Source organism: Triticum aestivum, chromosome 3B, assembly GCF_018294505.1.
Source record: "Triticum aestivum cultivar Chinese Spring chromosome 3B, IWGSC CS RefSeq v2.1, whole genome shotgun sequence".
NCBI classification, from domain to species: Eukaryota; Viridiplantae; Streptophyta; class Magnoliopsida; order Poales; family Poaceae; genus Triticum; species Triticum aestivum.
The window spans coordinates 596225717-596248989 of record NC_057801.1 but is presented as its reverse complement, the minus strand read 5'-3'; the positions used below and the strand labels follow the sequence as shown (position 1 = coordinate 596248989).

At 48.2% G+C, this 23273-nt stretch overlaps 1 pseudogene; it reads left to right on the top strand.

The window, feature by feature from the left end:
- LOC123071162 (lactase-phlorizin hydrolase-like) overlaps positions 1-23273 on the top strand; it is a 39154-nt pseudogene that overhangs the window by 5211 nt on the left and 10670 nt on the right.

The window sequence follows — 23273 nt, the reverse complement described above, 5'->3', positions numbered from 1 at the left end:
GCATGCTTTCCTACACTAATGTAACAGGGAAGAGTTGAGCGTAATGTTCTAACTAGTGATCCCTTTGTATGATGCAGGTTCTAGGATAGACCCACCATCTACTCAGGTAAAAAAAATATTATGTTGTCAATGTGTTTTGCAAAGAAGTCGCCAGTTTTTAGCTAAAAATGCAGTTATTTTGGTCATTCAATGCACATCCATTTGTTTGGTTATATGTTCTGAACTTGTTCAAGATATTAGAAAAGAAATACCCACTTAAAATTAAAAACTGATGTGGAAAGCTTGACAGTAAGTGTCAATGATGATCTTTATTGGAGTGCAGGGCCCCCCAACAAATGTTCCAAGTGATCCCAAAGGGTTGCAGCTTCAGCTGGGGTACCTGAAAGAAACCTATGGGAACCTTCCCGTCTATGTCCAAGAGAATGGCAAGCAGAATTCCCAGCCAGAAGCAAGCCTCCGTTTCTGTTGACGAACAAAGGTGCATCGTTACTCATGTAGTCATGTGGTTTTGTTTCAGGCATGGGAACCGCCGCCGACGGTCTGGATGACACCGAAAGGGTCAGTTACCTGAGCAGCTACATGGAGAGCACACTGAACGCGATGAGGTGCGTCAAAATCGAACATATATATATATATATATATATATATATATATATATATATATATATATATATATATATATATATATATATATCCCCTTCTTTCAGCATTGACTTGTCAACAGCAGCGGAATTCACAAAGTTAAAATTTCCAGCTTACGGTTTGTGTGATGCTCTGTTTGTTGTGCAGGAACGGGGCCGACGTGAGAGGCTATTTCGCCTGGGCATTCATGGATTTGTTTGAGCTCCTGTCCGGGTACCAGTCGAGGTACGGGCTGTACCGGGTCGACTTTGCTGACGAGAGGCTGCCGCGGCAAGCTAGGCTCTCGGCTCGCTGGTACTCCGCCTTCCTCAAGCACAACGGAAGCTCTGCCCTGGTGTCGAGAACGCCGGTGAACCAGGCCCTGAACTCGGGGTCCTGACTCCCAACTCCGGAGTCCAGTGCAACCGCGCATGCGCACGCGTGAGGTTTCGATCAGAGAAAGCGTGATTCTCGGATTACATTAGTACTAGAAACCAATACTCCTGTGACCACTATTTTCTTAAGTACTTTCTTTAGGACACCAGTGATATGAGAGCATGATATGGCTATGAGAAATGTCGCATTTTTTTCTTCCTGTCGCCTTTGTTTTCTCTTCCGCACGACGTAAGTGTTTCTTTCTTGGCTCGAAGGCGCCGCCAAGCTCCCCATTTCCCAGCCGGTTGCGGGGCCACTATCGATGCTGTTCGTCTGTCACTGATTGTTTACACCATTCCGTGGGAACACATTTAACCTGGAGACGAGGGGCAGATGCTGATGCTCACGATCCCTCCTGCTCGTTGTTTCTGTAACAGTGCAGCCTCGTCCTTTTTCCTGCCATTCTTGTGATTCACATGGCATTAATTTTCCAAGTGAGCATGTCTTTTTCTTTCTTAATGGGATGATGCCGCTGTCTGTGGCGTATTTGACCAAATTGGTGATTGGGCTCGTGGGATGCTGAAGGGGCAGTTGAACACATCCACCTCAAGGGGACAAATAAATGTACCATGAAAACAGAGACCCCGGGTATATTTATTGGAAAAGGAAAGGCGTGTGCATTCAGATAAAATGTTTCCATCGAAGTGTGCAGTGCAGGCACACACAGTGTTTAAGCTGGTGCTTTCCATGACCATGAAGGTGGTTGAGGTTGCTGTTGAGATCAACAACTCTGATATAAATCTCCTAACTATGCACAGAAAGGCATAAACATAGATGGGTGCTACTGCCTTCCTCTACCTCCTGCTGTCCCTCTGGGTTCAGGACGCAACTGCCGCTGATCTTGGCTTCACAAGAAGCGATTTCCCACGGGAATTCGTCTTTGGAGCTGGAACCTCCGCATATCAAGCAAGGAGTCTTATCTCGTTTGAGCTGAAAGTTCCGGTGTGTTTAGCTCACCGGGTGACGCATCGATTTAATGAATTTTGATTCTAATTTTGCATGCAGTATGAGGGTGCTGTTGCTGAGGATGGCAGGAGTCCGAGCGGTTGGGACACTTTCACTCACGCAGGTTGGTTGCTACGTAGTACGTATTACTCCCTCCGTCCCAAATTACTCGTCGCAGAAATAGATGTATCTAAAATTAAAATACATCTAGATATATTCATACCCGCGACAAGTAATTCGGGACGGAGGGAGTACATGTTTGTGGAATTTGTATCTGGCTTTCCCATATGAATGGCAGACTCTGGATATTTCCCATATGCGTAAGAAATAGCACCTTGAGCAACTTGTGATCAGGTTACCTCTGATGTGTCGAGTGGATATTTAAGACGACTTCCCTCTCGGTAGAACAATTTACACAGCATTTCTGTTGCTGAAGCATAACTAAATCTAGAGTAATTGAACATGGCAAATTGGTGTTTGCAATAGCCAAGACCAGAACTTGACGCGGCAGGCCAAGAAGTGTTTGTTGCAGTTAGGTCATTTTTGACAGTTCGATTTGTTCTTGCAGGCAAAATGCCAGACAAAAGCACGGCAGATGTTGCTGCAGATGGGTACCACAAATACATGGTAAATAAGACGAGGGACTGAAAAATCTTGACCGTTTCTCTGCTTTAATAGTTCTATATACAAAGTAAATCAGGACTATCTGATTTTGCAGGACGATGTCAAGCTCATGTCTGAGACAGGCCTAGAGGCCTATAGGTTCTCCATCTCCTGGTCAAGGCTCATTCCAAGTACAGAAATCCTCATAACCTTCATCAGAACAAACCGGTTTTGTTTTCTAATTTATCTCAGTTTTTGGGAAAATTTTGGGTTTGCAGATGGACGCGGAGCTGTCAATCCTAAAGGGCTAGAGTATTACAACAACCTCATTGATGAGCTAATGAATCATGGTAATTATATTCTTAAGACCTTTAACATATTTAACTGCAGTCAATTGTTAGGTTCATACTTCATATAATCAAAATCAATGTAAATGTCGGTTAATTTCAAGAAAGCATACAAAATAAAAGCCGAAGGCAATAATCATTTGAACCCACCGGTGTATGTGATATTCATCCAGGAATTCAAGTACACATCACACTTCACCATGTAGATCTCCCTCAAATTCTCGAAGACCAATATGGTGGATGGTTAAGCCCCAAAATTGTGTAAGTTCATGTCTCAATACCAAATAAACAAACAACTACATTGCAGCGGCGATTGTTTTTGGGGGAATCAAGTGGCATATTTATATTATAATTGAATTACTTATGACATAATCTTTTTGTCATATTCATATTTTCGTATCCACAAAATGCAGTGAAGATTTCACAGCATATGCAGATGTTTGCTTCAGGGAGTTTGGAAATAGGGTTGCATCAGGATTGAGTCGAAAAGGATCAGGAATGAGCGACTCGGTGGGCGACTCGGTGGGCGACGGGCGAGCGTCCCCGGCGCTGCCAATCCAGCCGGAACCTCCGCCGCCCCTCTCGACGGCCGATGGGGGTGGATTGGGGGCCAACGGGAGGGGGTGTTCCCCGCCGCCGCACCGCTCGGCAGACCTGCCTTTCGGGGAGGTGCTTCCGCCGCCGCCGCATCGGCAGTTGTCGCCGGATCCGCCGCTTCCTGGTGATCTGCACCCGGCGCTCGTGGCTGTTTCTGCAGCGACGCCTGATCTGCTCCCTTCCCCGCTTTCCCCTCCAGATCCCTCATCAGCGGATCGGGATTGGGACTTTTTGCATCCTACGAAATGGTATGTGCGTTTTCAAGATGATAGGGAGACGGGGCGACGGATCAATGGCTCGATCTACTCGCATCCGTCTCGTTGGATGACGATCCGGGACGAAGATGGAGATATTCTGGCCGGACGACATCTCAACGTTGATGAAGAGCTTTCGATCGGTAAGCGTTTAATAATCGATTTGTTCCATATCGAGGTTCTTGAGTGTGTGCAGGCACCCATGGATTGCGACGAGCAACTCGATGTAGTGGATCTTACGGAGAATGCCGACGGACCCAAGCCTCCGCAGCGGGTTGGAGGACGTTTCTGGATTCTTGCTGATGAAGATGAAGACGATGATGATCCACCGGAAACGACGGTTCGGCCACCAACTACGCTTGGCGTGGCTACATCTACCTCGGTGCCTAAACCTTTGGTGAGTACTAAGAGATCTGTCTCGTTCGGGATTCCGGTTCCTTCGCAGAAGTCGAAAGTGAAACCATGGAGTGGACCTTTGCCGAAGGGGGGGCCGCCGGCTATCTCTTTGTCTGATTTTTTTCGTCCCGAGTGCTGGACGAGAGTGACTCGGAGAAAGAAGAAAGGGGGTCATATATTGTCACAACGATCGCCGGCGGTGGCCGCTGCGTGTGACATTCGGGCGGCCAGATCTGAGCGTTTGAATGCTCTTTTGGGCACAGATGGCCCGCCTGAGAGTGCTCGCCAAGCGGGCCTGGCTAGTACTGGGCTAGAGGCCTGGGGGGCTGGCCAGGTTTGCATAGCGACGGGTGTGGGCGACGTGCATGAGGTGGCCTCGGACCGATCGCCCCTGCATGCACGATCTACCTCCCCTTCTCTCTTCGTTGCCGCTAGGGTTCGCCGTCGTAGGACGGTCGGTTTCCCGTCGGCCTCCTTGCGCCGTTTCTCCTCAGCTCGCGCCGGCGTTGGACGGCACCCGTCAACTGGTTCTCGTCCGGCGGAGATGCCGCCCAAGCCACCTCCGCCGCGGGCTGCGCCGGTGGTGAGGAACCCGGCCGGGGCTGCGGGGGCTTCTGCTCCTACGGCTGCGACTACTGCGGAGCCGGGCCCCGCGCGTGCGGCGCCGCCCTCACGGGTAGCTCCACCGCGGCCCCGGGGAGTGCCTCCTCCGCCTCTGGCTAGGGTGGCCCAGTCGCCTAAGGCCACGCCTCCTCCGCCTCCCCAGCCTAGGGCTGCGCCACCATCGCCGCCAAGGGCCGAGCCGCAGCAGACCCAACGGCCGTGGCCGAGGCAGATGGCGGGTGGACGCGGTGGCTCTAGCCCTGGCACGAATGGCCGTGGGGCGGGGGCATCGGCGGGGGATGATCTTAATCCTCCGCGAGGACAGTGGGGCGATGATGGATTTGATGCTTATGGCTTTGGGCTACATCGGGGCTCTTCGTCTTCCGGTGGTGGCCGTGGTTATGCATGGGTGGATGACGGTAATGCCAACCGGGGTTTCCAAGGACCGCCTGGCAACTTCATGGAGGGTGCGGTTGGCCCCAATAACCGCTCTTTCCGGGGTCGTTTCCACGGAGGGCGGGGCGGGAACAGACGTTTCTATCAGCAAAGGCATCTGAAGTCTACGGTTGAGACGGAGGTGGCCGACGGAGGATCGAATCTACCGCAGGTGGCGGTGGAGACGGTTCAGGCTCTGGCCGAAGTTACGTTGCCGGAACCCATGCAGACCGGTGATGCTGTTTTTGAGCATGGTACGGACAAATCTGAGGCTGACAAGTTGTCCAAGTGGGCGGCTAAGAAGAAGAAGCTCACTTGTTTTCGTTGTGGTGACACGGGACACTTTATGGCTGAGTGCACTGCGGAATTATGTGACCTGTGCCGGAAAACTAAGCATACCGCTGCCGAGTGTCCTCTTATGCTTGGGCCTAAGCCTTCTGTTCAGATTTACGGGGTCTGCTGCTCGGAGTTGATGTTCTTCGAGTCTCCCAGAGTGGCACCTTTGGCACCAGCGGTAGAGACTTCTTTCCCAGGGGTGGTGAAGGTAGTTCATGGACCGTTGACCGAGGCGCAAATTATTCAGCAGCTGCGGGGACTCGCCCCGGGTAATTTTTAGTGGTCCTTGCTCAAGCTAAATGATACGTCTTACAAAGTTGATTTTCCGTCTAAGGAGGATCAGGTGCGAATCCTCAAGTTTGGTATGAGCAGGGTTACAGGCACTAGTTTTGTGTTGCAGTTTGATGAGTGGAAAAAGAAGGAGCCGCAGGGCATGCCGTTGAGGCAGATTTGGGTTCGTTTCTCCGGGGCACCATCTGATCCCTTGGATAGCTTCTTGGTGACGTGGAGTTTGGGGTCTTTGATCGGCAAGACTGAACAGGTGGATATGCCATTCACTCGGGCCAATGGGGTGGCGCGTTCACTTGTCAGTGTTGCTAATATTAAATTCTTGCCGAATGTGGTGCCTTGGACATACGATGGTGTTATGTATCAGCTGGACGTTTTGTATGAGGATCCTAATTTGTTCGATGAGTTTGAGGATGATAACCCTATGGACACGACTGAGGGAGGAGGTGCCCCAGGGAACCAGGATGATTCGACTATGGGTGATGAAGACAGGGCCAAGGGTCCGGTTGGTCCGTCTGAGCCTACTAATATGGCTCCTGCGAGGTCTTCTGGGGTTGCTCCGATGTCCACTTTGCAGCTTGGGTCCTTGGGACCGTTCTCTGCTCCACCTAGGCTGCGGGGTGTATTTCCGGGTTCCGTGGATCCCGTGGCTCCTCTTTGTGCGCCGATGGTTCTTGAGTTGGGAGATACCGAGGGGCAGGTGGCCCTTCCCACGACTCCTACCTCGCTGATGGCTACCGTGGATGGTTCTGCGACTGCGGCTATGGCTAGTGGTGACGGGCAGGAGGCCCGGTCCCCTGTGATGCTGACGCCGACGGCGCCCATGGAGGACTCGGCGCTCTTCCCCACGTCGCCGCGCGCGGGAGGAGGGGTGGCTGTGCAGGAGGCCGCCGTCTCTCTTTGCCCCGTTGCGGTGGTCGGGTCAGGTGATGTGCCCGTCTCTCCGACTGCCTCTCCGGAGCACCGTGAGCGGGTCTCCCCGGCCCCTGCTGCCGGCGGGTCGCCCGTGGACAGGCCGCAGGAGTCGTCGCCGAGCTGCTCTCCGGCCCCGGTGGCTTCGGCCCGGGGAGCCACTGTTGGGGGATTGGCAGGAGGCCTTTCCCCTAGCAGAGCTTCTCGCGAGGAGGTCATCTCCTTTGGCGGTATCCCGGACCCGGTCTCCCAGGGGAGGCGGGTCAGCGGGAGGCTGCAGGAGCAGCCGGATGTTGATGACATGCAGCTGAGGTGTGCTTTGAGAGCTGCCAAGCTGCGCGACGTCGTGACCTCCACTAGTATGTCGGTTAATAAGTCGAATTCCATTTTGCATTTTACTGATGTTGAAATTATTCATAATGCAAATCAAGTAGGTGTCTCACTTGGTAAAAATGATATTGAGGTTTCTAGGTTGGTTAATGACATTCTTGATTTGGAAGCTGATCGTGCGGTAGAAATGATCCGTCACATTGCTGCTTCAAACCTATGAACGATTTGGAGATAGATGCGCTTGGGGTTAGGGTTCTTGATGGCTTGTGTGCCGATCTTGACCCTGCACTACCAGAGACGGAGGAGGACACCATTCCTGAGGTGTCTCTTCATGTAGATGAGCCCGAGGCGATAGAAGCAGAGAATGGCTGTGCTGATCAGGCTGATGGTTACCTTAAGCCAAAGCGGACGTGGAAACGGAAGGTTTATCCCGTCTCGGCTGCACGTAGGAGTGCTAGGATCCGCACTGCAAAAAAAATTATGATGAATTATGAGAGGCATTTTCTGGAATAGCAAAGGTCTTAGAGACTTGGCTAAAAGAAGATTTCTAGCGGAGGCTTCTCTTGAACATCAGTTAGATTTTATTGCATTGTCTGAGACTGGAAGAAGCAACTTCACTTCACAATTTCTTGCCACTTTGTCCGGGGGGGTAGATTTTGATTGGCATTGCCTCCCCCCTCGAGGAAGATCCGGTGGGGGTTTTACTTGGGGTTAAGTGTGAAACATTGGAAGTTCAGAGTGTAGTTTTGGGGGATTTTGCCGTCAAGTTTCGAGTTCGAACTAAGGTAGATGGGTTTGATTGGGCTTTGGTGGCGGTGTACGGAGCTGCGCAACCAGAGCTCAAGCCAGACTTTTTGGCGGATCTGGTTCGTATTTGTGGTAATGAACAGCTCCCCCTCTTAGTGGGAGGGGATTTCAACATTATCCGTAGGAAGGAGGAGAAGAATAATGACAATTTTGACGGCCGATGGTCGTTCATGTTCAACACTATTATCGAAAGTTTGGATCTCAGAGAGATAGAGCTTTCGGGTAGGAAATTCACTTGGGCTAATTCGCTACCGGTCCCGACGTTTGAGAAACTTGACCGTGTCCTAGCAAGTGTCGAATGGGAACAGAAGTTTCCTCTGGTAACTGTGCAGGCATTGACAAGAGGTGTCTCTGACCATACACCGTTACTAGTTGATTCAGGAGTTCAAACTTTTGTGGGCAACAAAAACATTTTCTCGTTTGAACTTGCCTGGTTTGAAAGAGAAGGTTTCCTTGAGTTGTTAGCTCGGGAGTGGGCTAAAGACTTAGGAGGAAGGATGCCTATCGAGCGATGGCAATGCAAGATTCGTCATCTCCGAAGGTTCCTTCGAGGATGGGCTAAACACACGCATGGTATTTATAAGGCGGAGAAGGAGAGACTTCTTCTACTTATTCAAAACCTTGACGTTAAAGCTGAAACTTCTATCTTGGATTCCAGTGAGTTGGAAACAAAGATAGAGGCGGAGATGCGACTTAAACAGCTTCTTCGCGAGGAGGAATTGAAGTGGGCGTTGCGAGCTAAGGTTCGTAAGATAGTACAAGGCGAGGACAATACTCAATTCTTTCATATGATTGCTAATGGGAAGCATCGTAAAAAGAGAATTTTCCAGCTAGAACAAGACGAAGGGACGATAGTTGGTCAAGACAATCTGAAGGTCTACATTACCAATTATTATAAGCAGTTGTTTGGTCCCCCGGAAGAGAATTTTGTGTCCTTAGATGAGTCTAGGGTTGAGGATGTTCCTCAACTTGAGACTGCCGAGAATGAGCTGCTGACTGCTCCTTTCTCTGAGAAAGAGGTGTTTGAAGCCATTGCACAAATGGAGAATAATAAGGCTCCAGGACCGGATGGGTTTCCGGCAGAGTTTTACAAAAAGTGTTGGCATTTTATTAAGGGTGATTTGATGCCCATGTTCCAGGAGTTTTTTGAGGGGCAGCTTCAGTTGTTTAAGCTGAATTTTGGAACGATAACTCTTCTTCCTAAGAAGACAGACGCGGTTCGCATTGAGCAGTTCAGACCTATATGTCTGCTTAATGTGAGTTTCAAAATTTTCACCAAGGTCGGGACGAACAGACTTACGCAGATTGCGCACTCTGTGGTTCATCCGTCCCAGACTGCTTTCATGCCTGATAGAAACATCCTTGAAGGGGTTGTTGTCTTGCATGAAACGCTCCGTGAAATCCACTCAAAAAAACTTGATGGCATAGTTTTTAAAGTGGATTTTGAGAAAGCATATGATAAAGTTAAATGGCCTTTCCTTCAACAAGCTTTGCGTATGAAAGGTTTTGATCCGGCATGGAGAAACCAGATTGATTCCTTTACGCAAAAAGGGAGTGTAGGGATTAAAGTGAATGACGACATAGGTCACTATTTCCAAACACACAAGGGGCTAAGGCAAGGAGACCCGATGTCACCGATTCTGTTTAACATAGTGGCTGATATGCTCACTATCTTAATAGGTCGGGCCAAGGATGCAGGGCAGGTAGGTGGCCTGGTCCCACATCTAGTTGACGGAGGGATTTCCATTCTTCAGTATGCTGATGATACTATCATCTTTATGGAGCACGACCTGGCGAAAGCAAGAAACATGAAGCTACTGTTATGCTTATTTGAACAATTATCTGGCCTCAAAATTAACTTCCACAAGAGCGAATTGTTTTGCTTTGGAAGAGCAAAGGAGGACCAGGATACGTATAAACAATTGTTCGGATGTGAATTGGGCTCCTTACCGTTTACGTACTTAGGTATACCCATTCATCATCGTAAGCTGACTAACCTTGAGTGGAATGCATCGAGGATCGCTTTGAAAAGAAACTGAGCTGTTGGAAAGGGAAGCTCATGTCATACGGAGGACGATTGATTCTGATTAATTCGGTCCTTACCAGTATGCCTATGTTTCTCTTATCTTTTTTCCAGGTCCCGGTGGGAGTCAGGAAAAGATTAGATTTCTACCGATCTCGATTCTTTTGGCAGAATGACGAGCTCAAACGAAAGGCTTGCTAAGTGGGATATAATCTGTAGGCCGAAGGACCAAGGGGGTCTAGGTATTGAAAATTTGGAAGTCAAAAACATATGTCTCCTTAGCAAGTGGCTTTCTAAACTGTCGTCTGAGACGGAAGCTACTTGGGCACAGATTTTGCGTAATAAGTATCTTTATGCTAAAACCTTGGCTCAGGTAAATGTGAGGCCTTTCGACTCACCTTTTTGGAAGGGTTTGATGAGAGTCAAACAGTTTTTTTTCAACAATTCAAAATTTATTGTCGGGAATGGTGCCACTACGAGGTTTTGGGAGGATACGTGGCTTGGGGAGACTCCCCTTGCACTTCAATATCCTACTTTGTACAACATTGTGCGACGTAGAGAAGCCTACGTTGCAACTGTTCTACAATCCACTCCCCTCAATATTAGTTTTCGGAGAACGCTAGTTGGAAATCGTTGGGAGGCCTGGCTCCACCTCGTTAGACGTTTAATGGAGGTCCGGCTGACCCAACAACCAGATCAACTGTATTGGAAACTTACTAAGAACGGTGTGTTCTCGGTTAAATCTATGTATCTGGATGTCATTAACTCCAGCGCTGTCCCTTCCTCGATTCACATGTGGAAAGTAAATGTTTCCTTATGTATCAAAGTATTTATGTGGTTTGTGCATAAACAAGTCATTTTGACTAAGGATAACCTGGCAAAACGCAACTGGGTTGGCTCATCTAGGTGTAGCTTTTGCAATCATAACGAAAGCATCAAACACCTCTTTCTCGATTGTCCGTTGGCTAAGATTCTGTGGCGGTCGATTCATATTGCGTTCAATATCAATTAGCCCACCTCTATCAACATGTTATTTGGAACATGGCTTGATGGGGTTGATTCCGATACTGCAAGACACATTCGTGTTGGCGTTTGTGCTTTACTTTGGGCAGTATGGAATTGCAGAAATGATTTAGTATTTAACAGATCAACAAACATTCACTTTTTGCAGGTTATCTTTAGGGCCACGACATTCATCCGTATGTGGTCGCTACTCACTCCGACGGAGGCCAGGGAGCGTTTGGTTACTGCGTCTACCCGATGGGAGATGGTAGCGCGGGATATTTTCAACCGGTTTGAATGGCGGTCATGTAATAGGATAGGCATGTAGTGCTCCTATTGTGTTTGCCAGCCGGTTGTGGCTTTGGGTTTGAGCTCTTTCGAGCCTTTTGTTTATCTTCGCAACTCGATACTTGACGACTTTGTTGCTGGACTTTATTTTTAATAATATGAGCCGTATGCATCTTTTTGATGCAGAGGCTGGGGTAAACCCCTTTTTCGAAAGAAAAAAAATCCTGGACGACTATCGATGAGATAAACATCGGTGTGGTTGGCTCTTATGATAGTGCTCTATTCCCTCCTGGCCGTTGCTCAGATCCATTTGGAGTAACAAAGTGCACCACTGGGGACTCTAGCATCGAACCATACATAGCCGCTAAGAATGCCCTTATGGCGCATGCATCAGTTTTCAGTCTGTACAGAGAAAAGTATCAAGTGAGTGAATGACCTTTTTACTCAAAAATGTTTTTAGTGCTACTTAGTTTCTTCGATAAGTGCGACACTGAGAAATCTTAGCTTTACTCAAGAGTGGAAGCCCCATTCTCAGTCATATACACACTAACCGTATCTCAATTCCTCTTTGACGGCAGTATATCATGGAAGAATAGCCGGTTTATATTTCTTAGGTTCTGGCCTTGTTACGTTCAAAATAGGGCTGTATATAGACTCTTATTCCTCTAATGGAGTGGGCAGTGCTTCTGCTCTTTTTTCCTAAAATATGTATTCTATTCTTCCCTGTTGTGATGCAAAATTTTCAAAGGTGTAGGCTCATAAGAAAAAGTAACCTTTTGGATGCAGCACAAGCAAAAGGGAATTGTGGGAATAAATATCTACTCCTACTGGAGTTATCCACTGACAAATGCGACGGTGGATCTAGAAGCAACTCAGAGATGTAAAGATTTCTTGTATGGCTGGTATGTTTTTCTCACTTACATTTTTCTCACTAATCCGATCTGAAAGTGCTGCCTTTTTTATCTAGAAGCATTTGACCACAAGTAACGTTGAGATCGTAAGTGTGGTACTGGCAGGATACTAGGGCCCTTGGTGTTTGGGGACTACCCACAAGTAATGAAGAAGAATGTCGGCTCTCGCCTTCCACCCTTCACAAAAGTTCAGTCTAAACTTATCAAGGGTTCCTTAGATTTCATTGGAATAAATCACTATTTTTCTGTCTACGTGAATGATCGTCCTCTAGATACAGGTGTTCGAGACTACAAGGCGGACATGTCAGTTAATTCAAGAGGTAGTTATCCTTTTTTGATAGTAATATTAGGATTGTTGCTTAACCACTCGTAATTGTGTGCAGCGGCGGAGCCAACGTACAAGTGTTGGGTTTAGTTGAACCCAAACGTTCAGACGCTCCCCTCCCGTGGCGCTCCGGCGGGCGCCCCTGGGAGGGAACCCTAGCGCCGCCGCCCCCGTCCCTTCACCCCATCCCCCCTCCCTCGCCGCCGTCGGTGGCGTCGCCGGCCAAAGGCCGTGTGGCACATGCGGCGGCGGGGCGGCTCTTTCCCTCGCGAGGGTGGCGGACGTCGCGGGGCGGCCTCCCCTGCTCGGTGGCGTCGGGCGCCGGCGTGCCTCTACTCCAGCCTCCCTCCTCCGTCCCGCTCCCTGGTGGCCAGCCGGCATCGCCTCCTCTCCTCCTCCCCCTCCACCTCGGCTCGTGGGGTTCTGGAGGCCCGGGGCGTGCTGGCGGCGGATCTGGCGCCCCCTGCCCAGATCCGGTGGGTGGTGGCGGTTGGCGGCTACAGGGGCGTCCGGCGGCCCCTTTAAGGTGGTGGTGCTGCAGCCGGGGCTCATCCTCTCTGGTGGGGTGGCTGGGCACCGGCTGGACCTGGCCAGGGCGTGGAGACGCGGGGGGTGTGGTGTTGGGGAACGTAGTAATTTCAAAAAAATTCCTACGTACACGCAAGATCATGGTGATGGCATAGCAACGAGAGGGGAGAGTGTTGTCCACGTATCCTCGTAGACCGCAAGCGGAAGCGTTATGACAACGCGGTTGATGTAGTCGTACGTCTTCATGATCCGACCGATCCAAGTACCGAACGTACGGCACCTCCGAGTTCAGCACACGTTCAGCTCGATGACAAACCCCGGGCTCCGATCCAGCAAAGCTTCGGGGATGAGTTCCGTCAGCACGAGGCGCGTGGTGACGATGATGATGCTCTACCGGCGCAGGGCTTCGCCTAAACTCCGCAACGATATGACCGAGGTGGAATATGGTGGAGAGGGGCACCGCACACGGCTAAGGAACGATCCGTAGATCAACTTGTGTGTCCTAGGGTGCCCCCCTGCCCCCGTATATAAAGGAGCAAGGGGGGAGGCCGGCCGGCCCCTTGGGGCGCGCCAAGGAGGAGGAGTCCTCCTCCTAGTAGGAGTAGGATTCCCCCTTTCCTACTCCTACTAGGAGGGGGAAAGGAAGGGGGAGAGGGGGAAGGAAAGAGGGGGGCGCCGCCCCCCCCCCTCCTAGTCCAATTCGGACCAGAGGGAGAGGGGGCGCGCGGCCCACCCTGGCCGCCCCTCTCTCTTCCCACCAAGGCCCATGTGGCCCATTAACTCTCCCGGGGGGGTTCCGGTAACCCTCCGGCACTCTGGTTTTCTCCGAAATCACCCGGAACACTTCCGGTGTCCGAATATAGTCGTCCAATATATCAATATTTATGTCTCGACCATTTCGAGACTCCTCGTCATGTCCGTGATCACATCCGGGACTCCGAACAAACTTCAGTACATCAAAACTTATAAACTCATAATAAAACTGTCATCGTAATGTTAAGCGTGCGGACCCTACGGGTTCGAGAACTATGTAGACATGACCTAGAACTATTCTCGGTCAATAACCAATAGCGGAACCTGGATGCCCATATTGGTTCCTACATATTCTACGAAGATCTTTATCGGTCAAACCGCATAACAACATGTGTTGTTCCCTTTGTCATCAATATGTTACTTGCCCGAGATTTGATCGTCGGTATCCAATACATAGTTCAATCTCGTTACCGACAAGTCTCTTTACTCGTTACGTAATGCATCATCCCGTAACCAACTCATTGGTCACATTGCTTGCAAGGCTTATAGTGATGTGCATTACCGAGAGGGCCCAGAGATACCTCTCCGACAATCGGAGTGACAAAACCTAATCTCGAAATATGCCAACTCAACATGTACCTTCGGAGACACCTGTAGTACTCCTTTATAATCACCCAGTTACATTGTGACGTTTGGTAGTACCCAAAGTGTTCCTCCGGTAAATGGGAGTTGCATAATCTCATAGTTACAGGAACATGTATAAGTCATGAAGAAAGCAATAGCAATATACTAAACGATCAAGTGCTAGGCTAACGGAATGGGTCATGTCAATCACATCATTCTCCTAATGATGTGATCCCATTAATCAAATGACAACACATGTCTATGGTTAGGAAACATAACCATCTTTGATTAATGAGCTAGTCAAGTAGAGGCATACTAGTGACTATATGTTTGTCTTATGTATTCACACATGTATCATGTTTCCGGTTAATACAATTCTAGCATGAATAATAAACATTTATCATGATATGAGGAAATAAATAATAACTTTATTATTGCCTCTAGGGCATATTTCCTTCAGTCTCCCACTTGCACTAGAGTCAATAATCTAGATTACATAGTAATGATTCTAACACCCATGGAGTCTTGGTGCTGATCATGTTTTTCTCGTGAGAGAGGCTTAGTCAATGGGTCTGCAACATTCAGATCCGTATGTATCTTGCAAATTTCTTTGTCTCCCACTTGGACTTGGTCCCGGATGGAATTGAAGCGTCTCTTGATGTGCTTGGTCCTCTTGTGAAATCTGGATTTCTTTGCCAAAGCAATTGCACCAGTATTGTCACAGAAGATCTTCATTGGTCCCGATGCACTAGGTATGACACCTAGATCGGAAATGAACTCCTTCATCCAGACTCCTTCATTTGCTGCTTCCGAAGCAGCTATGTACTCCGCTTCACATGTAGATCCCGCCACGACGCTTTGTTTAGAACTGCACCAACTTACAGCTCCCTCGTTTAATAAAAACATGTATCCGGTTTGCGATTTAGAATCGTCCGGATCAGTGTCAAAGCTTGCATCGACGTAACCATTTACGACTAGCTCTTTGTCACCTCCATATACGAGAAACATATCCTTAGTCCTTTTCAGGTATTTCAGGATGTTCTTGACCGCTGTCCAGTGATCCACTCCTGGATTACTTTGGTACCTCCCTGCCAAACTTATTGCTAAGCATACGTCAGGTCTGGTACACAGCATTGCATACATGATAGAGCCTATGGCTGAAGCATAGGGAATATCTTTCATTTTTTCTCTATCTTCTGCTGTGGTCGGCCATTGAGTTTGACTCAACTTCACACCTTGAAGCACGGGCAAGAACCCTTTCTTTGCCTGATCCATTTTGAACTTTTTCAAAATTTTATCAAGGTATGTGCTTTGTGAAAGTCCTATTAAGCGTCTTGATCTATCACTATAGATCTTGATGCCCAATATGTAAGCAGCTTCACCTAGATCTTTCATTGAAAAACTCTTATTCAAGTATCCCTTTATGCTATCCAGAAATTCTATATCATTTCCAATTAATAATATGTCATCTACATATAATATCAGAAATGCTACAGAGCTCCCACTCACTTTCTTGTAAATACAGGCTTCTCCAAAAGTCTGTATAAAACCATATGCTTTGATCACACTATCAAAGCGTTTATTCCAACTCCGAGATGCTTGCACCAGTCCATAAATGGATCGCTGGAGCTTGCACACTTTGTTAGCACCTTTTGGATCAACAAAACCTTCTGGCTGCATCATATACAACTCTTCTTCCAGAAATCCATTCAAGAATGCAGTTTTTACATCCATTTGCCAGATTTCATAATCATGAAATGCAGCAATAGCTAACATGATTCGGACAGACTTAACCATCGCTACGGGTGAGAAAGTCTCATCGTAGTCAACCCCTTGAACTTGTCGAAAACCTTTCGCAACAAGTCGAGCTTTATAGACAGTTACATTACCATCAGCGTCAGTCTTCTTCTTAAAAATCCATTTATTCTCAATGGCTTGCCGATCATCGGGCAAGTCAACCAAAGTCCATACTTTGTTCTCATACATGGATCCCATCTCAGATTTCATGGCCTCTAGCCATTTTACGGAATCTGGGCTCATCATCGCTTCCTCATAGTTCGTAGGTTCATCATGGTCAAGTAACATGACTTCCAGAATAGGATTACCGTACCACTCTGGTGCGGATCTTACTCTGGTAGACCTACGAGGTTCAGTAGAAACTTGATCTGAAGTTTCATGATCAATATCATTAGCTTCCTCACTAATTGGTGTAGTTGTCACAGGAACCGGTTCTTGTGATGAACTACTTTCCAACAAGGGAGTAGATACAGTTATCTCATCAAGTTCTACTTTCCTCCCACTCACTTCTTTCGAGAGAAACTCCTTCTCTAGAAAGGATCCGATTTTAGCAACAAAAATCTTGCCCTCAGATCTGTGATAGAAGGTGTACCCAATGGTCTCTTTTGGGTATCCTATGAAGACACATTTCTCCGATTTAGGTTCGAGCTTATCTGGTTGAAGTTTCTTCACATAAGCATCGCAGCCCCAAACTTTAAGAAACGACAACTTTGGTTTCTTGCCAAACCACAGTTCATAAGGTGTCGTCTCAACGGATTTTGATGGTGCCCTATTTAACGTGAATGCGGCCGTCTCTAAAGCATAACCCCAAAACGATAGCGATAAATCAGTAAGAGACATCATAGATCGCACCATATCTAGTAAAGTACGATTACGACGTTCGGACACACCATTTCGTTGTGGTGTTCCGGGTGGCGTGAGTTGCGAAACTATTCCGCATTGTTTCAAATGTAAACCAAACTCGTAACTCAAATATTCTCCTCCATGATCAGATCATAGAAACTTTATTTTCTTGCTACGATAATTTTCCACTTCACTCTGAAATTCTTTGAACTTTTCAAATGTTTCAGACTTGTGTTTCATCAAGTAGATATACCCATATCTGCTCAAGTCATCTGTGAAGGTGAGAAAATAACGATACCCGCTGCGAGCCTCAACATTCATTGGACCACAAACATCAGTATGTATGATTTCCAACAAATTAGTTGCTCGCTCCATAGTTCCGGAGAACGGCGTTTTAGTCTTCTTGCCCATAAGGAACGGTTCGCAAGTACCAAGTGATTCATAATCAAGTGATTCCAAAAGCCCATCAGTATGGAGTTTCTTCATGCGCTTTACACCGATATGACCTAAACGGCAGTGCCATAAATAAGTTGCACTATCATTATCAACTCTGCATCTTTTGGTTTCAACACTATGAATATGTGTATCACTACTATCGAGATTCAATAAAAATAGACCACTCTGCAAGGGTGCATGACCATAAAAGATATTACTCATATAAATAGAACAACCATTATTCTCTGATTTAAATGAATAACCGTCTCGCATCAAACAAGATCCAGATATAATGTTCATGCTTAACGCTGGCACCAAATAACAATTATTTAGGTCTAAAACTAATCCCGATGGTAGATGTAGAGGTAGCATGCCGACCGCGATCACATCGACTTTGGAACCATTTCCCACGCGCATCGTCACCTCGTCCTTAGCCAATCTTCGCTTAATCCGTAGTCCCTGTTTCGAGTTGCAAATATTAGCAACAGAACCAGTATCAAATACCCAGGTACTACTGCGAGCATTAGTAAGATACACATCAATAACATGTATATCACATATACCTTTGTTTACTTTGCCATCCTTCTTATCCGCCAAATACTTGGGGCAGTTCCGCTTCCAGTGTCCAGTCTGCTTGCAGTAGAAGCACTCAGTTTCAGGCTTTGGTCCAGACTTGGGTTTCTTCTCTTGAGCAGCAACTTGTTGTTGTTCTTCTTGAAGTTCCCCTTCTTCTTCCCTTTGCCCTTTTTCTTGAAACTGGTGGTCTTGTTAACCATCAACACTTGCTCCTTCTTGATTTCTACCTTCGCGGCTTTTAGCATTGCGAAGAGCTCGGGAATAGTCTTGTCCATCCCTTGCATATTATAGTTCATCACGAAGCTCTTGTAGCTTGGTGGCAGTGATTGGAGAATTCTGTCAATGACACTATCATCAGGAAGATTAACTCCCAGTTGAATCAAGTGATTATTATACCCAGACATTTTGAATATGTGTTCACTGACAGAACTATTCTCTTCCATCTTGCAGCTATAGTACTTATTGGAGACTTCATATCTCTCAATCCGGGCATTTGCTTGAAATATTAACTTCAACTCCTGGAACATCTCATATGCCCCATGATGTTCAAAACGTCGTTGAAGACCCGGTTCTAAGCCGTAAAGCATGGCACACTGAACTATCGAGTAGTCATCAGCTTTGCTCTGCTAGACGTTCTTAACGTTGTTAGTTGCATCAGCATCAGGCCTGGCACCCAGCGGTGCTTCCAGGACATAATTCTTCTGTGCAGCAATGAGGATAATCCTCAGGTTACGGACCCAGTCCGTGTAATTGCTACCATCATCTTTCAACTTTGCTTTCTCAAGGAACGCATTAAAATTCAACGGAACAACAGCACGAGCTATCTATCTACAACAAACATAGACAAGCAAAATACTATCTGGTACTAAGTTCATGATAAATTTAAGTTCAATTAATCATATTACTTAAGAACTCCCACTTAGACAGACATCTCTCTAGTCATCTAAGTGATCACGTGATCCAAATCAACTAAACCATGTCCGATCATCACGTGAGATGGAGTAGTTTCAATGGTGAACATCATTATGTTGATCATATCTACTATATGATTCACGCTCGACCTTTCGGACTCCGTGTTCCGAGGCCATATCTGTATATGCAAGGCTCATCAAGTTTAACCCGAGTATTCCGTGTGTGCAACTGTTTTGCACCCGTTGTATTTGAACGTAGAGCCTATCACACCCGATCATCACGTGGTGTCTCAGCACGAAGAACTTTCGCAACGGTGCATACTCAGGGAGAACACTTCTTGATAATTAGTGAGAGATCATCTTAAAATGCTACCGTCAATCAAAGCAAGATAAGATGCATAAAGGATAAACATCACATGCAATCAATATAAGTGATATGATATGGCCATCATCATCTTGTGCTTGTGATCTCCATCTTCGAAGCACCATCGTGATCACCATCGTCACCGGCGCGACACCTTGATCTCCATCGTAGCATCGTTGTCGTTACGCCATCTATTGCTTCTACGACTATCGCTATCGCTTAGTGATAAAGTAAAGCAATTACAGGGCGTTTGCATTTCATACAATAAAGCGACAACCATATGGCTCCTGCCAGTTGCCGATAACTTCGGTTACAAAACATGATCATCTCATACAATAAAATATAGCATCACGTCTTGACCATATCACATCACAACATGCCCTGCAAAAACAAGTTAGACGTCCTCTACTTTGTTGTTGCAAATTTTACGTGGCTGCTACGGGCTTAGCAAGAACCGTTCTTACCTACGCATCAAAACCACAACGATAGTTCGTCAAGTTAGTGTTGTTTTAACCTTCGCAAGGACCGAGCGTAGCCACACTCGATTCAGCTAAAGTGAGAGAGACAGACACCCGCCAGCCACCTTTAAGCACAAGTGCTCGTAACGGTGAAACCAGTCTCGCATAAGCATACGCATAATGTCGGTCCGGGCCGCTTCATCTCACAATACCGCCGAACCAAAGTATGACATGCTGGTAAGCAGTATGACTTGTATCGCCCACAACTCACTTGTGTTCTACTCGTGCATATAACATCAACGCATAAAACCTGGCTTGGATGCCACTGTTGGGGAACGTAGTAATTTCAAAAAATTTCCTACGTACACGCAAGATCATGGTGCAACGAGAGGGGAGAGTGTTGGCCACGTACCCTCGTAGACCGTAAGCGGAAGCGTTATGACAACGCGGTGATGTAGTCATACGTCTTCACGATCCGACCGATCCAAGTACCGAACGTATGGCACCTCCGAGTTCAGCACACGTTTAGCCCGATGACAATCCCCGGGCTCCGATCCAGCAAAGCTTCGGGGATGAGTTCCGTCAGCACGACGGCGTGGCGATGATGATGATGCTCTACCGGCGCAGGGCTTCGCCTAAACTCTGCAACGATATGACTGAGGTGGAATATGGTGGAGAGGGGCACCGCACACGGCTAAGGAACGATCCGTAGATCAACTTGTGTGTCCTAGGGTGCCCCCCTGCCCCCGTATATAAAGGAGCAAGGGGGGAGGCCGGCCGGCCCCTTGGGGCGCGCCAAGGAGGAGGAGTCCTCCTCCTAGTAGGAGTAGGATTCCCCCTTTCCTACTCCTACTAGGAGGGGGAAAGGAAGGGGGAGAGGGGGAAGGAAAGAGGGGGGCGCCGCCCCCCCCCCCTCCTAGTCCAATTCGGACCAGAGGGAGAGGGGGGGCGCGGCCCACCCTGGCCGCCCCTCTCTCTTCCCACGAAGGCCCATGTGGCCCATTAACTCTCCCGGGGGGTTCCGGTAACCCTCCGGCACTCCGGTTTTCTCCGAAATCACCCGGAACACTCCCGGTGTCCGAATATAGTCGTCCAATATATCAATATTTATGTCTCGACCATTTCGAGACTCCTCGTCATGTCCGTGATCACATCAGGGACTCCGAACAAACTTCAGTATATCAAAACTTATAAACTCGTAATAAAATTGTCATCGTAACATTAAGCGTGCGGACCCTACGGGTTCGAGAACTATGTAGACATGACCTAGAACTATTCTCAGTCAATAACCAATAGCGGAACCTGGATGCCCATATTGGTTCCTACATATTCTACGAAGATCTTTATCGGTCAAACCGCATAACAACATACGTTGTTCCCTTTGTCATCGATATGTTACTTGCCCGAGATTTGATCGTCGGTATCCAATACCTAGTTCAATCTCGTTACCGACAAGTCTCTTTACTCGTTACGTAATGCATCATCCCGTAACCAACTCATTGGTCACATTGCTTGCAAGGCTTATAGTGATGTGCATTACCGAGAGGGCCCAGAGATACCTCTCCGACAATCGGAGTGACAAAACCTAATCTCGAAATACGCCAACTCAACATGTACCTTCGGAGACACCTGTAGTACTCCTTTAAAATCACCCAGTTACATTGTGACGTTTGGTAGTACCCAAAGTGTTCCTCCGGTAAACGGGAGTTGCATAATCTCATAGTTACAGGAACATGTATAAGTCATGAAGAAAGCAATAGCAATATACTAAACGATCAAGTGCTAGGCTAACGGAATGGGTCATGTCAATCACATCATTCTCCTAATGATGTGATCCCATTAATCAAATGACAACACATGTCTATGGTTAGGAAACATAACCATCTTTGATTAATGAGCTAGTCAAGTAGAGGCATACTAGTGACTATATGTTTGTCTTATGTATTCACACATGTATCATGTTTCTAGTTAATACAATTCTAGCATGAATAATAAACATTTATCATGATATGAGGAAATAAATAATAACTTTATTATTGCCTCTAGGGCATATTTCCTTCATGTGGTGCGCGCGGCCGGTCTCTTGCTGGATCCGGCCGGATCTGGCATTGGGGGCCGGCCGGCGGCACGTGGAACCGGTGGTGCGTGCCCGTCGGCTCCGGCGCTTGGAGCTCGTCGGGCGACGCGGGTAGGGTAGCGGCCGGGCGTGGCCGCTGCTTTGGCTGTGGGCCACGGCGTGGGGAGGTCCGGCGGTGGTGCCTTCTCGGTGTCGTGGCGGCTTCATGGTGGTTCGGCGGATCTGCCCGCGGCGGCGGCCGGCTTCTCCGGCGTCGGCTCGTCTGTGTTCGGGCCGTCTCGGCCTTGGCCCCATCTCCTCGTCGCTCGGGCGTTACTCCCATCAAAGGGTTGGGCCTCTCCTAGCTGCGGTCTACCGCTCGTCTCGCGCCCAGTGCTGCAGGACCGAACTCGTCTCACGCACGTTGCAGCAGGACTGAGCTTGTCTCGCGCACGGTGCAGCAGGACTGACCTCGTCCCCTTCTCGGTGCTGCAGGACCAAGCTCGTCTCACGCACGGGGCAGCTGGACGGGCCAGTGGATGCCAGTTCTGGCCGACCTATCGGGTCTCGATGTTGGGGATCACCCAGGGGTGCGAAAGGTGGGACCTTTCCGCTCGTCTCTTTCGTTGGGGTTGCGGCGGGTCTTGGGTGAGGTGGTGTCAAGGTCTTGGATGCCGGGGTGGCGGCCCTGGTGGTGGTGGCGCGGTGCTCTTGGACAAAGCCCGTGCCTTGGTGCTGCCCGATCATCATGGCCGTGTGGGTGGCGTGGTTGCCGGGGTGTGGCGTTCGGTGGCGGTGAGTGTTGGCCGAGGTGAAAACCTGTTCTATCTTCGGACGGACCGGCGGCGGCGGAGATCGTTCCCTTCTTGAAGGGGTCGTCGCGGCTCTCATTGCCCATCATGCGGCTCCGAGGGAAACCATGATCCTTGGATCGGGCGGTGGCGGCGCTCCGGTGTCGTACCCTTCCTGAAGGTGCCGCCTTGGAGCACATGGTCCGTCATATGTAGCTTCTTCTCTTAGTGGTAGTAGTGCTAGCGGTGGTGTTGCTGTGCTCAGCGCCTATGTATCCTGTCCTGGGTGTGTGCGTGTGTTGCGGTGGTGTGTGTTTGTACTGGATGTTTGTTGTGATCGGTGCTTTATATATAAAGCGGAGCGAAAGCCTTTTTTGGAAGTTGAACCCAACGGTTTTTGCTCCGTACGTGCATGTAGATGTATGTTTACTTGACGTGAATCCATTAAAAAATTGTGACTGACCCCATCAATGAAAGGTTGTCACGTCAGCGGCTAAGTAAAAGGGCCCAAAAGTGAACAGCCCACGAGAGGTCCTTGTTGGGGAACGTAGCAGAAATTCAAAATTTTCTTACGTGTCACCAAGATCTATCTATGGAGAAACCAGCAACGAGGGGAAGGAGAGTGCATCTACATACCCTTGTAGATTGCTAAGTGGAAGAGTTCAAGAGAACGGGGTTG